Genomic DNA, 13610 nt, shown 5'->3' on the forward strand with positions numbered 1-13610 from the left:
ACTGTAGGATTACGGGGAGGCTACGCTAGCGCAAAACAAAATTTTCAACCCCATAATACCAAGAACTACTGCGGTTATAGGTCATGGAATTACCACTAGACGCGCAGAGCAGCGGAAGATGTCTCGATGTAGACGAACGCGTCGAGCAGTGTCGTGCAGTCGTCGGCGTCCTTCACGTCCTCGCACGGTTCGTCCTAGTGCTCCAGATGCAGCACCTCCGAGGTATCCACACGTACAGGGAGGAAGCGCCGCGTACCGAACTGCTAGGTTCGCGACGGCGGCTTGGCGAGGGCGAGAGGCGAGCGGCTACTCGTTTGCTGGTGGCGAATTAGGTCAAGCCTAACCGCGCCCCCGCCCCTCATTATATAGGCGTTATGGTGGGCTTCTGACACCGAGGCCCATCATTAACCCTAAAGCCCAGTCTAATTTCGGATCTAATCCGAGTTAGGCTTCCTTCCCCTTAAGTGTGTGACCCTATAGGTTCACGTACAAATAGACATAGCCCGAGTACTCCTACTTGGCCCAATAATTGACAGCGGCCTCTAGCAAGACATGTCAAATCCTATGCTCACGTAAAGATCATATCAGACGAACCATTGCAACATTACGTACATGTTGTTCCCTTTGTCTCACGATATTTGGTCTGGCTCTAAGCTGACCTCTCTTTTCTTGATACTGTGAATTGGAATCCTTTCAATGGTTAACTCTTAACCCTAGCACGGCCATGCATTTCTTGATCCAATCACTCGAGGGGCCTAGAGATATCTCTCTCACAAAGAGAGGGACAAATTCCATCTTGACTGACCATGCCTCACAGCATGCTTCCTGACAAACCCAAAACTACCTTTATAACTACCCAGTTACGGAATAGCGTTTGATAGTCCCTAAGTAAGTCAATTCACATCTTGAGAACATGCGACAATCTCAGGTCTAAGGATACAGTATTTATGTTGAAAAAAGAGAACTATATTACAATATCTCACGTTGGGTCGGTCCAGCCTCATGTCATACATGCGCCCACATTATTAGTTTAACATCTCCATGTTCATGACTTGTGAAATGTAGTCATCAACTAATACATGTGCTAGTCATCGACTCTGACTAGGGACATCATTTAGAATAACCATATAAGTAAAGAATCTCACAAACAATTCACATAATTGCTAATCAATACAAGGTGCCTTCCATGGATATTCAATTAAGCAATATATATATCATGGATACAAAGAAATATGCTCATCTCTATGATTATCTCTAGGGCATATTTCTAACAGTAGGCACGCGTGCGAGGGGCACGGGTGAGTGGTGGGGTCAATGACCCTGATGTTTGTTCTTTGCTTCTCTGTATGGTAATAACTCCTTTTGTCCTCTTTTTCTGTTTACTTTGACTCAGGGGCAGTGCTTTGATTCTCATGGTCGGTCCTTTTGACTGAGCGACTGGATAGGTTCCTCTGTAGCTTATTCCATGCTTCAAGGGTAAGCTTCCTGGTATCTTCTTGGGTAAGGTGCTTTTCTCTTGAGATGGGTTAAGATGAGAATGGAAGCATAAGGTGAGGATTAGCTCTAATTTGTGATCTATGTTTTTAGAGAAAACCTTTCTTAAAAAGAAAGAAAACACATGAGCTTAGCAATGATAAGCACAAACAAATCAAATGTTTTGAATAAGGGAAGAATAGAGTTTTCCAAATCACGAACTACTCAGATTCGGGGGCTAAGCATAACTACTATTGCTTGGCTCCTGAATTGAGAACTATGCTAAATGCAACTTATGAGCACTAACGTTAAAGCATCACATATGCACTCAAAAGAGGAGAAAACATCAAGCGAAATTCATTTTGAAATGCCCTAGGGGGCCACACAATTAGAGTTTTGCAACACACGAGTCTACACGATTACCTCTCATGCATGTAGGGCTCTGGCCAAAGTGAAGAAAAACTTCACTACCCAATGCATGCAGAGGACTGGGCATAACTAACTTCAGACCAGGCAGCTTCTCTTCTGGCGAGGCTGGCACACAACTTCAATCTGAGATATCTCCTGGATGGGTCAAGAGGGAGCTGATGATGATGACTTCTTCTGACGGCGACTGAGATGGCAAGACGGGGTCGAACTCTTCTTCAAGCGGGACTGGCTCTTGTAGCTCCTCAGAGGGCGGCGGTGCTGGCGGGGTGCTTGCAGCTTCTTCTTTGATCTCACGGGATGGTGCTGGAATCTTCTTTATGGTGAGGGGCTCAAATAACTCTAGCGGGGGATCTTGGGAGGACTCGGGGTGCTCTTGCTTATCCATAGCCTGAGGGAAGACTGGAATTCCTTCCAAGACTATGGCTCCTTCCGGTAGTTCCCAAGTCTTATTCTCTCCTCTGATAGAGACCGGGTGACCTTCAAGAATCTGGGGGTCTTCAGCTCTGATGGGTTGAACTATGTTGGATGAAGTGGGCTCTTGGATTTGCACGGCTCTACGTTGGTTATGGGTTACCAAGTAGGCATCCATCAACTTCTGGACGTGCTCATCCTTGGCTTGCTTCAGGGCTTCAACAGCAATGACTTCACGACTTTCTAAGGCAGCTACACGGGCTTGAGCTGACGTGAGATCCACATGGAGCTTACGGTTGCGCTTCTCTGCATCTTCTGCTCGGGCAATCATCAGACGGTGGTGCCGAGCCAAGAAATCATACTGCGCATCTAGGGTGAGCAGGTAGGCAGTGAGGTACACGACTGAGGGGTCGTCCTCAAGCAGCTGCTGACCTTCCAATGCACGCATCCTGGCCATCCAAACGGGATAGTTTCTCTGAAAGGACGGAAAGAATCTATGCGGGGTGTCGGCCACTTCTTCTTCATAGATCTGACACAAGGCCCTCAGTGCCTTGCGGGCGACGACTTGGCAGGTGTCTTTGAATCTGTGCCTAGCAGCAGTGACACTCCATTCCACATGGTGCGGACTGGATCCAATGTATACAGTCACGACACACTTCTCTGTGCCATGCTCGACGAATTCACGACCATCATACTCTGGCTGGCTCCTGATTCCGAGGCGGACTGTGCATGCTCTCAGCAACTTGGGGAAACCATCTTCATTCTGGCAAAAGCTGGTTTGGCAACGAACCTCCATCTGACTTCTGAGAGAAGGAAAGGAGAAATCATTTTTGAAATGAAGGGATGAGAGCAAGAATTTCTTTTAAGAAAATAGTTTGGACTCAAAAACTTTTGATCAGGCTAAGGGTTATGTCCTGCGTCCAACCTAACAGCTCTGATACCACCTGAAGCGTCCCGATCCTCTGGGACTCAAATGTGACACAATTACTAGTCTCAGGAGGCTAGTAAACACATTTATACAACAAATGATTCCAGATCTGTTTAAACGAGACAAACCTATAAAGGTGGCGATCAACTTTAAGAGTTGGTCCACAACTCGAGACATATCATCAGAGTGGGGCTGAAGCAGCCCGATATACGCAGCGAAGCAAATCAGCGGTCCAACAGCCACAGACAAGGTTGGGAACAGTCGTAACTCTTACCCGATCTCCTTTTTCTGAAAAACAACAAATAAGCAAGGGTGAGTACAAACGTACTCAGCAGTCCACCTTGAACCGCAGAATGGGGAAATCAGATATAATGCATGGAATATGTGGAGCTCAGGATATTTCGCAGAAATAGCAATATTTTATGCAGGGTTGTTTTGTAAAACATTTTGTATTTTGCAAAGTGCATCCTCTCCCAAAGGAGCAGGAAGTTTTTCAATATTAGAACAAAATCCCCTGGACTAAACCATCCAGGTATCTCAGTAGTTTCCCACTGGTTTTTCCTTTTTCAAAAACAGCTACTGGACTTCCCGTCCACCATAGCTCACGGCTCAACCGCCGGACCTTTTAAAAACCACTTTTCAAAAGCACCTCTTTCTTTTTGAAAACAAAACACTAATTGCCATACCACACCAGACTCGTCCATTCCTGTGGACACAGACTATTCGAATAGGTTTGAACTCTGCGCAGAGGGGTACACTTTACCCACTAGTCCGGCTCTGCGATCCCATGGCCAATGAGATCCGAATCCGAATCTCTTTCTTCCCTCACACGTCCTAACCTTAACGGTTATACCGGAAGGAGTCAGGCCACCGCCATGTCCAAACCGGACAAAACATTCCCCCTCCTTATCCTCCCGGTGCTCCCCAGCCTTCATAACCCTGGGGGTTGGACCGTACGAGTTCAGATTGAGTGATTGCCCACACAGTCTCGAGTGGTTGTACTTATCATGAGTACAGGTAGTGAAGGATGACAAATCGGTCCTTATATGAGGGACAATCCTTCTGCTCACACCTAAACCAGCTGAGCCATCACCTTAGGCCCTCCCCTAAACCAGGGAGTCCCTGATCATCCCTACTCAAAGGTGATAAGGGTGAAAACCCTTCATCATACAATTTTTGAAAAGCATTTTCTTTGAAAAACTCACACCTTTTCTCAAATCACTTGTAACAAATATATTAAGGATTGATTGTGGCAAGCAGCTTGGGTGGCCATAATAACTTGTCTCAAAACCATATCATGCATAAAATAACAGGTTGAGGGTTGTGGTTGAAAAATCATATGTAATTTATGCATCAAAGGGATCGAGTGAGCTTGTCGTGCTTATTCGGCGAAGGGGGAAGGAGAGCTCGCGGAACTGGCTTCTGGCTCCACCGCCTGGCGTAGACTTGCAGATCTGGCCTCCATGAGACGACACAAACGTTTCGATAATTATGCAACATGAAAAAGCAAACATACAAACCAGCAAGTATACCAACAAATATTTAGTATAGTGGTCAGAATAACGATATATGGATGGATAGAGTCTTGAGTAGAATCTATGTCATGTGGTGTTGTGATATTACTGGTGGTGAAACGGAGGTGCTTACTAGGAGGGTGGACTGGAGGCGAAGCGACACTATGCGTGTAGCCGACAGAGCGGAGTAACTGAGTGGGTGGGGTGTTTGCCTTGGCTGAGGGTGTTGAGTGTGTGTGGAGAGGGAGAGGGTAGCTGGGTGTATTTATAGCTGAGTGTATGTGGTGTAGCATAGTGAAGTTCACTGTTGGTGAGAATAGTGACGAATGAATCGTCTGACTTAGTATGAACAGGAGAGTTATAGGCAGAATATGGGACAAGAGTATTTTGGGAGTTTTCTGGAATATGAACCATGCTTAAGGGATGACATGGTTGGATAGGGAATAGTTTGATAAGAATTTAGAAACAAGAATTATTGGAATCGGAGTTTGGAAGCCTGGTTCGAAGGAATCTCAAAGTTAAGCATGCTCAACTTAGAGAAACCTGGGATGGGTGACCAGATGGGAAGTTCCCTACTGGAAGGAAAATCATAGTCACCGGAGTTCGTATGACTGGAATATGGGTCTGGCTGGTCTTAGGTGGACTGGACAACATGATGGATGAGTAGTTGAAATTTGGGGCGATCGGATGATCGATGAATAGTAACGATGAAAAGTTATTATAGATATCATCGATGAATAGTAACAATGATGAATAGTAATGGTGAATAGTGATGATGAATAGGCGTATGAACGAACGATGAACGATGGATAGTGATGGTGAACAAACGATGAACGATGAATAGGAACTATAAACGAACGGACGAACGATCGGAATTTCGGCAGCATAACGGCAGGACAAAGATTATCTGGAAGAACGATGAATAGGGACTATGAACGAATGATGAACGATGAATAGGAACTATGAACGAACGATGAACGATCGAATGATCGAACGAACGAACGATCGGAATTTCAGCAGCATAACGGCAGGAAAAAGATTATTTGGACGAACGAACGGACGAACAGACGAACGAACCATGAACGATCGGATGAACGACCGAACAATCGGACGAACGAACGAACAAACGAAGAACAGGGGGACGAACGATCGAAGAACGACCGAACGATCCTTGTGCTAGTGTGTGCTTGTGTGGAACATGGAGTGGGTTTGTGGGGGGGGGGGGAAAGAGAGTTGCCATGAAATGACTTGGGATGGGATGAGAGGAGGCCCTTGCCCCTCTATTTATAGCCATGGTGGGGGGATTAGGGGGAGGGATGAGAGGATTAGTAGGAGGATGAGAGGATTAGTGGGAGATTATCATGTATTTGTCTTGTATAAGTGAGATTAGCTTGTAGAGCTCACCGTATGACACTGGAGGCATACGTATAGTATGAGCATGAGGAAAGTTATGAAGAAAATATTTATAGGGACTTGAAAAATGATTTTGAATGTATTTCTCAAGAGGAAAATACTTGGAGATATATTAGTGGAATATTTGGACAATATTTCTGGAAAGAACTTGAAGGGGATTACTCGGGAAATATCTGGGCAGTATTTCTGGAAAGAATTTGAGGGGGTCACTGGAGAAACATTTGTAGGATATTTGAGGAGGATTTTGGAGAGAATATAGACCACTATTTTATTTGCTGATATCAACTCGCAAACAAATATTTTGAAATGAAATTTGAAATTCATTTTGAATTTAGAGCGAGTTTGAGAAAATTCCAAGATTTGAATTTTTGGGATGCTACAGATACCATCAACAACAATGAGCCAAAGTGAGGTAAGCCTATCGACTCAGGCTCAAACAACAAGAATGATAGGAAGAAGAAGCGACACATCAAGATGATAGTCTACTACGACAGTGACACCTCCTCATCTTCACCGAAGGATGACGACTCTTCTTCAAAGAAAAAGGCAGTTAACCAAAATTATCCAGAAGACACTCTCCAAGGATTGGACAGGTTTTCTGTGCTCCGATTTATCTAGGTAGGTTTCATAGTATAACATACCAATGAAGGTTCCTACAGCAGCATAAGTGTTGTTCATTTGTTGATAGCTCAACATATACAATGCGATATCATCCTCATCCTCATTTGATTCATATGTGGAACAAGTCAATCATTAACACAACATAACCAATAGGAAAACATCAATAACATAACCAGCAGGAAAATAAATGTATAACCAATAGCATAACAAATAGCCTAACCATACACACAAAACATCAATAGCAAATTTACAGTTCCCTTTTATTAATGCATTTTGCTGCATCACCAAACAACAAAAATGATGACTCAGTCGCAAACAGCAGGAATAGCAAATAACTCAATAGAAACAATAAACACCCAAGTTTATTTATTCCATAAAAAGTCTAGAAAATCAACATACTTCAAATTTGTTCACACACACAGATAAAGACTTATTACACAAATTTAACTTTCATAACACAAACACCTTCAACCACTGAACTGTCTGCACCACCTCTGCAACCAACCTATCCTTCCCTCATATGTTCTAAAGCTTGAGAAAACTGATCGGTTGTACTTTTTTGTCAAACAACTATGTTGCCACCCAATACTCATCTGAAACTTCTGATATGCCATAGTCCACATCTAGTTTCAAACACCTTCCTATGTCTTCAATTTTGTTTTGCATATCAACTACAATTTCCCTCCTCCTTTGATCTGCCCTTTCTTTAGATATTTCAACTAATGTTTCCCATTGAGCAGTACCATTTTGGTTCAGGTTGTCCAACATCCCTTGCATCATGTTGAACATGGAACTTTTATGTTTTTATTAAGTGGACTTGATACAACGTTAGATGTGCTACTAGGACTTTTATGATAACCGATACTCATTGGGCTGTTGAGGGTAGCATCATCATCGTGTTCTTCATTTTCATCATCTACTTGTACTGGTACATTACTCCCTCCAGTATTGCATGTGGAACGTCCGTCAACAACATAACCATGGAACATTTCTTGTAGATATTCCAGGTAATATGGTACACATTACCAGAACTTCCTGTACTCTGGTTTCCTCTGAAAATACAACATATATGCAAATTAGATTTGGAGTATAACATAATAAAACTTACAAGAATACCACACAATACCTTTGTATGCTAAGATTGTACCATCTGGGTTCCTACCAAACCCTATTTCACCTTGTGACCAGACATGAAAATTTTATAGAGTTTTTGCATTAAGCCCACATGTTTTTTAGTTGTTTGGTAGAATGCCAGAGACCACACCTTTCTAAGAATTTGTATACTATAATCTTGTACCCTCCTTTATTTTGGCATTGTACAATTGGGGCAACTACCAGCCCTAATTTGTTCACAAGCTAGTTCATAGAACAAGTTAATATTTGCTTCTGTCCAATTGTCCTTGTCATAGTTTTTTCTAGTACAAAAAATAGTAAAGTTTGCCAAAAATATGTTACTCATTATCAAAACTGATAAGTGTATACAAGAAATTGTTAGTTATCCTAACAATGCATTCTGTTACTCAGTTCCCTAGAAACATGTCACTCGGTTCACCAAACAACTAAAAATGCAATATTCAGTTCACCAAAAACATAATACTCAGTTCACCAAACAACTAAAAATGTAATACTCAGTTCACCAAAAACATAATACTCAATTCACCAAACAACTAAAAATGTAATACTCATTAGTCATCTATTACTCAGTTGAAACAAATCTGGTAGTCATCTATTACCAATAGTTATATTCACTAGAAAAAATGCAACAAAATATCTGTTCACGAATAGTCAGAAACATAATATACAAAACTTACCATATGTGAGGGGTTCTCATCGTCATCCTCATCCGCACCTTCCACAAAAAATCCATTTCCCGTAGAGTTGGGTTGCCTGGCTCTGCCACGCCCTCCAACACGCATCTGAGGAAGAGGAGAATGCACATGAGAACCTTGAAATGGACGGGCACCTCCATTCCTTGGAGCAGTGCCTACTAGACCTAGCTCTGAAATTTGTTGTAGTAGCATGTCTACTAGATGGGCGTGCAAGACCATGCGTAGACCGGCTTCCGCCAACGTTCAGTCTAGGAGGAATGAAGGAGCCATGTCGAGATCTACTTGTTAGGGCCATAGGGGAAGTCCCTGGTCAGCTATGTCTGCTTCGGGTTGAAGTAATCCGGAGTACAAGCCAAGGTAGGGGAAGGTAGCATGCTGATTGCTGAAAATCGAGGTCAAGGTTTCCCGTTGCCGATCATGTGCGAGCAAAGGACGATCGAAAGATGGGTAGTCTGTCGTTGACAGAATCAGTGGGATCATCGTTTCCAGTAATCGATCCCTGAGAGAAAAAGCCATGGTACTTGTCTCCCTCGTTTGTAATGGGTGTGCAGGGGAAGATGTAGACTGGGGAGGGAGGCTGGGAAGTGGACAACCTGATCCCTGACAAGGTGCGAATGGGGAAGGCGACTGAGGGAGGTGGTGCAGGGTGGCGGGGAGGACATCAGAATGCGGAAGAAGGGCAAGGAAAAGGGGCAAACCTAGTCGACGACGTACGACAAGGCATCGATGGCCTAGGGAGAAACCTGAGCGGCAGATCTCACGAATCGATGGGGTGGCAGCGACGGGGTAGGGCAGGGTGAGCGAGGGAAAGGGGTGTAAAAATGCAGTTTAGCCCTTTCTAGTCACTACTTTTAGAGTTGTTTGAATGCACTAGCTAATAGTTAGTTGGCTAAAAAATACTGGTGGAATTAGCTACCTAACAAATAGATAGCTAACTATTAATTAATTTACTAAAAATAGCTAATAGTTCAACTATTAGCTAGGGTGTTTAGGTGTCTCCAACTAATTTTAGCCACTAACTATTAACTCTAGTGCATTCAAACACCTCCTTAGTCATCTTGTCTGGTTGTTTAGGGACTAAAAGTGACTAAAGTTTAATCATTAAATTTTAGTCACCCCAAACCAAACAAGACCTATATAGCATGTTAGAAAGTTAGGCATTTTTAGTTTTAATTTAATCCAGATAATCAGTGCGATATATGTGATGACATGTATGTGCATGTGTGTATAACTACTCGCATAAGCAGTAAACAGCAATGAAACATGCATAAATACGAAGAACAGAGTGTACCCAGCGGAGGGACCGATGCTCAAGGCACCAGTGGCTCCATTCACACGAGACATCTCGTGTGTTTGTTCGATGTAGCCGTACGAAGTCGGTGCAGGAAGATGTACGCAGTGCAGTCCCTCGAACGGTCGCCGGGAAGAAGAACAGCTGTGGACGATCACGCGAGCAGTCGCGAAGACGCTCCCCAAAAATCTGATCGTCCGCACACCCGTGCAAGTGTATCTCTGCGGTCGGTGATTTCGGAGGCCTGCTCTCCCACTCTCTCTGTGCTCGCAGAAGATGGGACGGGAATGTGTTGTTTGCAATTCGCGTGAGATAAATCGCGTGACTGGAAGAGCCCTCCCTCTCCATTCTTATAGGCGGTCAGAAGAAGGGAGAAGAACAACGGACAGAAACGGTCGCGCATTAGAGCTGGAAACTGACGACAGTAACTGACGTCCGTTACTAGCCATAAGGGACGGTTATCATGACGGTCATCACTCGACAGTAACTGACGTCCGTTACTAGCCATAAGATAGGAAACGGACGGTTATCATGACGGTCATCACTCCAGGCAAAATGCGCAACCGTTTGAAAGGAATATTCGGACCAAGGTCCGATCTACCACGAGCCACGAGCCACGGCCCGGCCCGGCCGGCGGCGGCGGCGGCGCGCGCGCGCGCGTGTGGCAGTCCTTCATCCTTTTCTCAACTTCTCAATAGATGCACCAATGGTCCACCTATTTAAGTTGATTGATTTGTCCTTTGAACTTCCAATATGGTACTAAATAATTAGTACACCATAGCATTAAAGTGGGCCATTAGCATTGACTATTATTGAGTATTAATTTGGGCCAAGCCCACATTAATCCAACAATCCCCACCAAATGCTAAGTCACACAAAAAGCTCTCATCATCTCAAACGTTTGATATACTGGTGTTTCGATGGAGACTGTTAAGTTGAACATCCACCTAGAACTTAGACTACACTTGACCACAACTGCACAATGGACTAGGCCTTGAATTGGCAGTTTTGCGTGGAATGAGTTTCATCTAAACTCTTTATCAGTACTAGATTGCTGAACGCATCCCCTCTGGTTGGAGCATATAAGTCAAACTCCATAGCCTTTCATGGGTATCTAGAAACCACCCAGATCTCATAAACTGTGACTAGCAGTTAACCCATATAGGTATGTTCCTCTAAAGATGTTCTGTAGGACAACATCTTTGCTTCACAAAGCCACTTGGAACATATTAAGGTGTAAACACCAACCTACCTTACAGTAAGGAAAGATATGCATCTGAAATGAGCCTTATTAAGGGTCTTTCCTCTCAGTCTACCACTAGCTTGTTTCACCATTCTAATTCACGGGATCTCCGATCACATAGAACAGGTTACCACTATGATAAACTTTAGGTGGGTCTCATGCCCATCTCACTTGATGCACTATCTATCACACTACGTGATAGCCCCTTAGTAAATTGATCTGCCAGATTTTTAGACGTATGGACATAATCCAACGCTATTACTCCGGAGTTTCTCAATTTCCTGACAGATTTCAAACGCCTCTTTATGTGCCTTGTCGACTTCATATTATCCTTAGAACTGTTTATCTTAATTATCACAGTCTGATTATCACAGTTCATGGAAATAGCCGGCACAGGTTTTTCAACCACCGGTAAATCCATAAGGAGTTCACGAAGCCACTCAGCCTCAACTGAAGCGGTATCTAATGCTGTGAGTTCTGCTTCCATAGTCGACCTCGTTAAGATGGTCTGCTTGCAAGACTTCCATGAAACAGCACCACCTCCAAGTGAAAACACATATCCACTTGTGGCATATATCTCATCAGCATCAGATATCCAGTTTGCATCACAATAACCCTCCAGCACTGTTGGGTACCCGGTATAATGGATGCCTAAACTCATAGTACCCTTTAGATAGCGCAAAACTCTCTCAAGAGCACGCCAGTGATCATCTCCCGGATTTGAAACAAATCGACTAAGTTTGCTCACAGCAAATGAGATGTCAGGCCTCGTAGCGCTAGCTAAATACATGAGTGAACCAATTATTTGGGAATATCTCAATTGATCCCTAGCTATCCTTCGATTTTTCTTTAATAGCTTACTAGGATCATAAGACGTTGGAGCAGGTTCACATTCGCTAAAACCAAAGCGACTCAAAACCTTTTCCACATAATGGGATTGCACAAGTGTGATCCCACCAAAGCCTTCTCTCAGTAGCTTAATGTTAAGAATAACATCAGCTTCTCCCAAATCTTTCATTTCAAAATTATTAGACAGAAAGTCTTTTGTCTCTTTAATCACATCAAGACTCGTCCCCAAGATTAGAATGTCATCAACATATAGGCATAAAATTACTCCCTCGCCCCCACCATACCGATAGTATACACACTTGTCTGCTTCGTTCACAACAAAACCGGCAGATGTCAAAGTTTTATCGAACTTTTCATGCCATTGCTTAGGTGCTTGTTTTAGGCCATATAAAGATTTCAATAATTTACACACCATGCCTTCTTGACCGTTTGCTACAAACCCAGCTGGCTGCTCCATGTAAATTTCCTCATCTAGCTCTCCATTTAGGAATGCTGTCTTAACATCCATTTGATGGACGAGTAGACCATGAGAGGCAGCCAAAGAAAGTAGCACACGAATTGTGGTCAATCGAGCCACAGGTGAATAAGTATCGAAGAAATCCTCACCTTCCTTCTGTGAATAGCCTTTAATTACAAGCCTCGCCTTGTACCTTTCAATAGTACCATCAGGCCTAAGTTTTTTCTTGAACACCCATTTACTTCCAATGGGCTTACACCCATAAGGACGCTCAACTACCTCCCAAGTTGCATTAGACATAATAGAATCCATCTCACTCCTTATTGCTTCCTTCCAAAAGTCAGCATCAGGAGAGGAATATGCCTCTTCAATGGTACTTGGTGTGTCATCCACAAGATATACAATGTAATCATCACCAAAGGACTTTGCAATCCTTGGTCTCTTACTCTTTCGAGTTGATACATTGTCATTTTCCACATAATTATGTATATGGGATTCCTCAGTGTGTTCTACCGGAATAAAATGCTCATGGGGTATCGTTGGTTCATCATTAGACGTATTATGTGTAGCTTTCATGGGAAATTCGTCCTCAAAAAACGTAGCATCTCTGGACTCCATAATTGTACCAACCAACATGTCCGGTACTCCAGAGTTTATAATTAAAAACCTATATCCAATGCTGTGGAAAGCATACCCAAGGAAAACACAATCAACAGTTTTCGGTCCTAATTTGCGCTTCTTGTTAATTGGCACATTCACTTTAGCCAAACAACACCAGGTGCGCAAATAGGAGATATTTAATTTCTTCTTTTCCCATTCCTCGAATGGTGTGATTTCTTTGTTCTTTGTGGGAACTTTATTCAGGACATGACACGCCGTCAAGATCGCCTCACCCCACCATTCCTTAGATAGCCCTGAAGTCTCTAACATGGCGTTAACCAAATCAGTTAGAGTACGGTTCTTTCTTTCAGCAACCCCATTGGATTGTGGTGAGTATGGCGGTGTCCTCTCATGAATAATACCATGTTCCACACAAAAATCAGAAAAATCACCCGAAAAATATTCTCCACCACGATCAGACCTTAACCGTTTAATTTTCCTCTCGAGTTGATTTTCAACTTCAGCTTTGTAGGTCTTAAAATAATGCAAAGC

The 13610-nt window shown here is 43.3% G+C and overlaps 1 pseudogene across 2 annotated transcripts; it reads right to left on the bottom strand.

Moving 5' to 3' along the window:
• Nucleotides 1–7129: 7129 nt before the first annotated feature.
• Nucleotides 7130–9423, bottom strand: LOC100193053 (LOC103632906-like pseudogene; annotated as a pseudogene). Of its 2 annotated transcripts, NR_160032.1 has the most exons (3): nt 9317–9423; nt 8601–8705; nt 7130–7841 (listed from the first exon to the last, which is right to left on the bottom strand). The product of NR_160032.1 is annotated as a protein-like pseudogene, transcript variant 1 (transcript). The 2 variants fall into 2 exon arrangements; NR_160033.1 differs by having other exon boundaries at nt 7132–7841; nt 8601–9387.
• Nucleotides 9424–13610: the final 4187 nt, after the last annotated feature.

This window comes from Zea mays, chromosome 9, assembly GCF_902167145.1.
Source record: "Zea mays cultivar B73 chromosome 9, Zm-B73-REFERENCE-NAM-5.0, whole genome shotgun sequence".
Classification (NCBI taxonomy): domain Eukaryota; kingdom Viridiplantae; phylum Streptophyta; class Magnoliopsida; order Poales; family Poaceae; genus Zea; species Zea mays.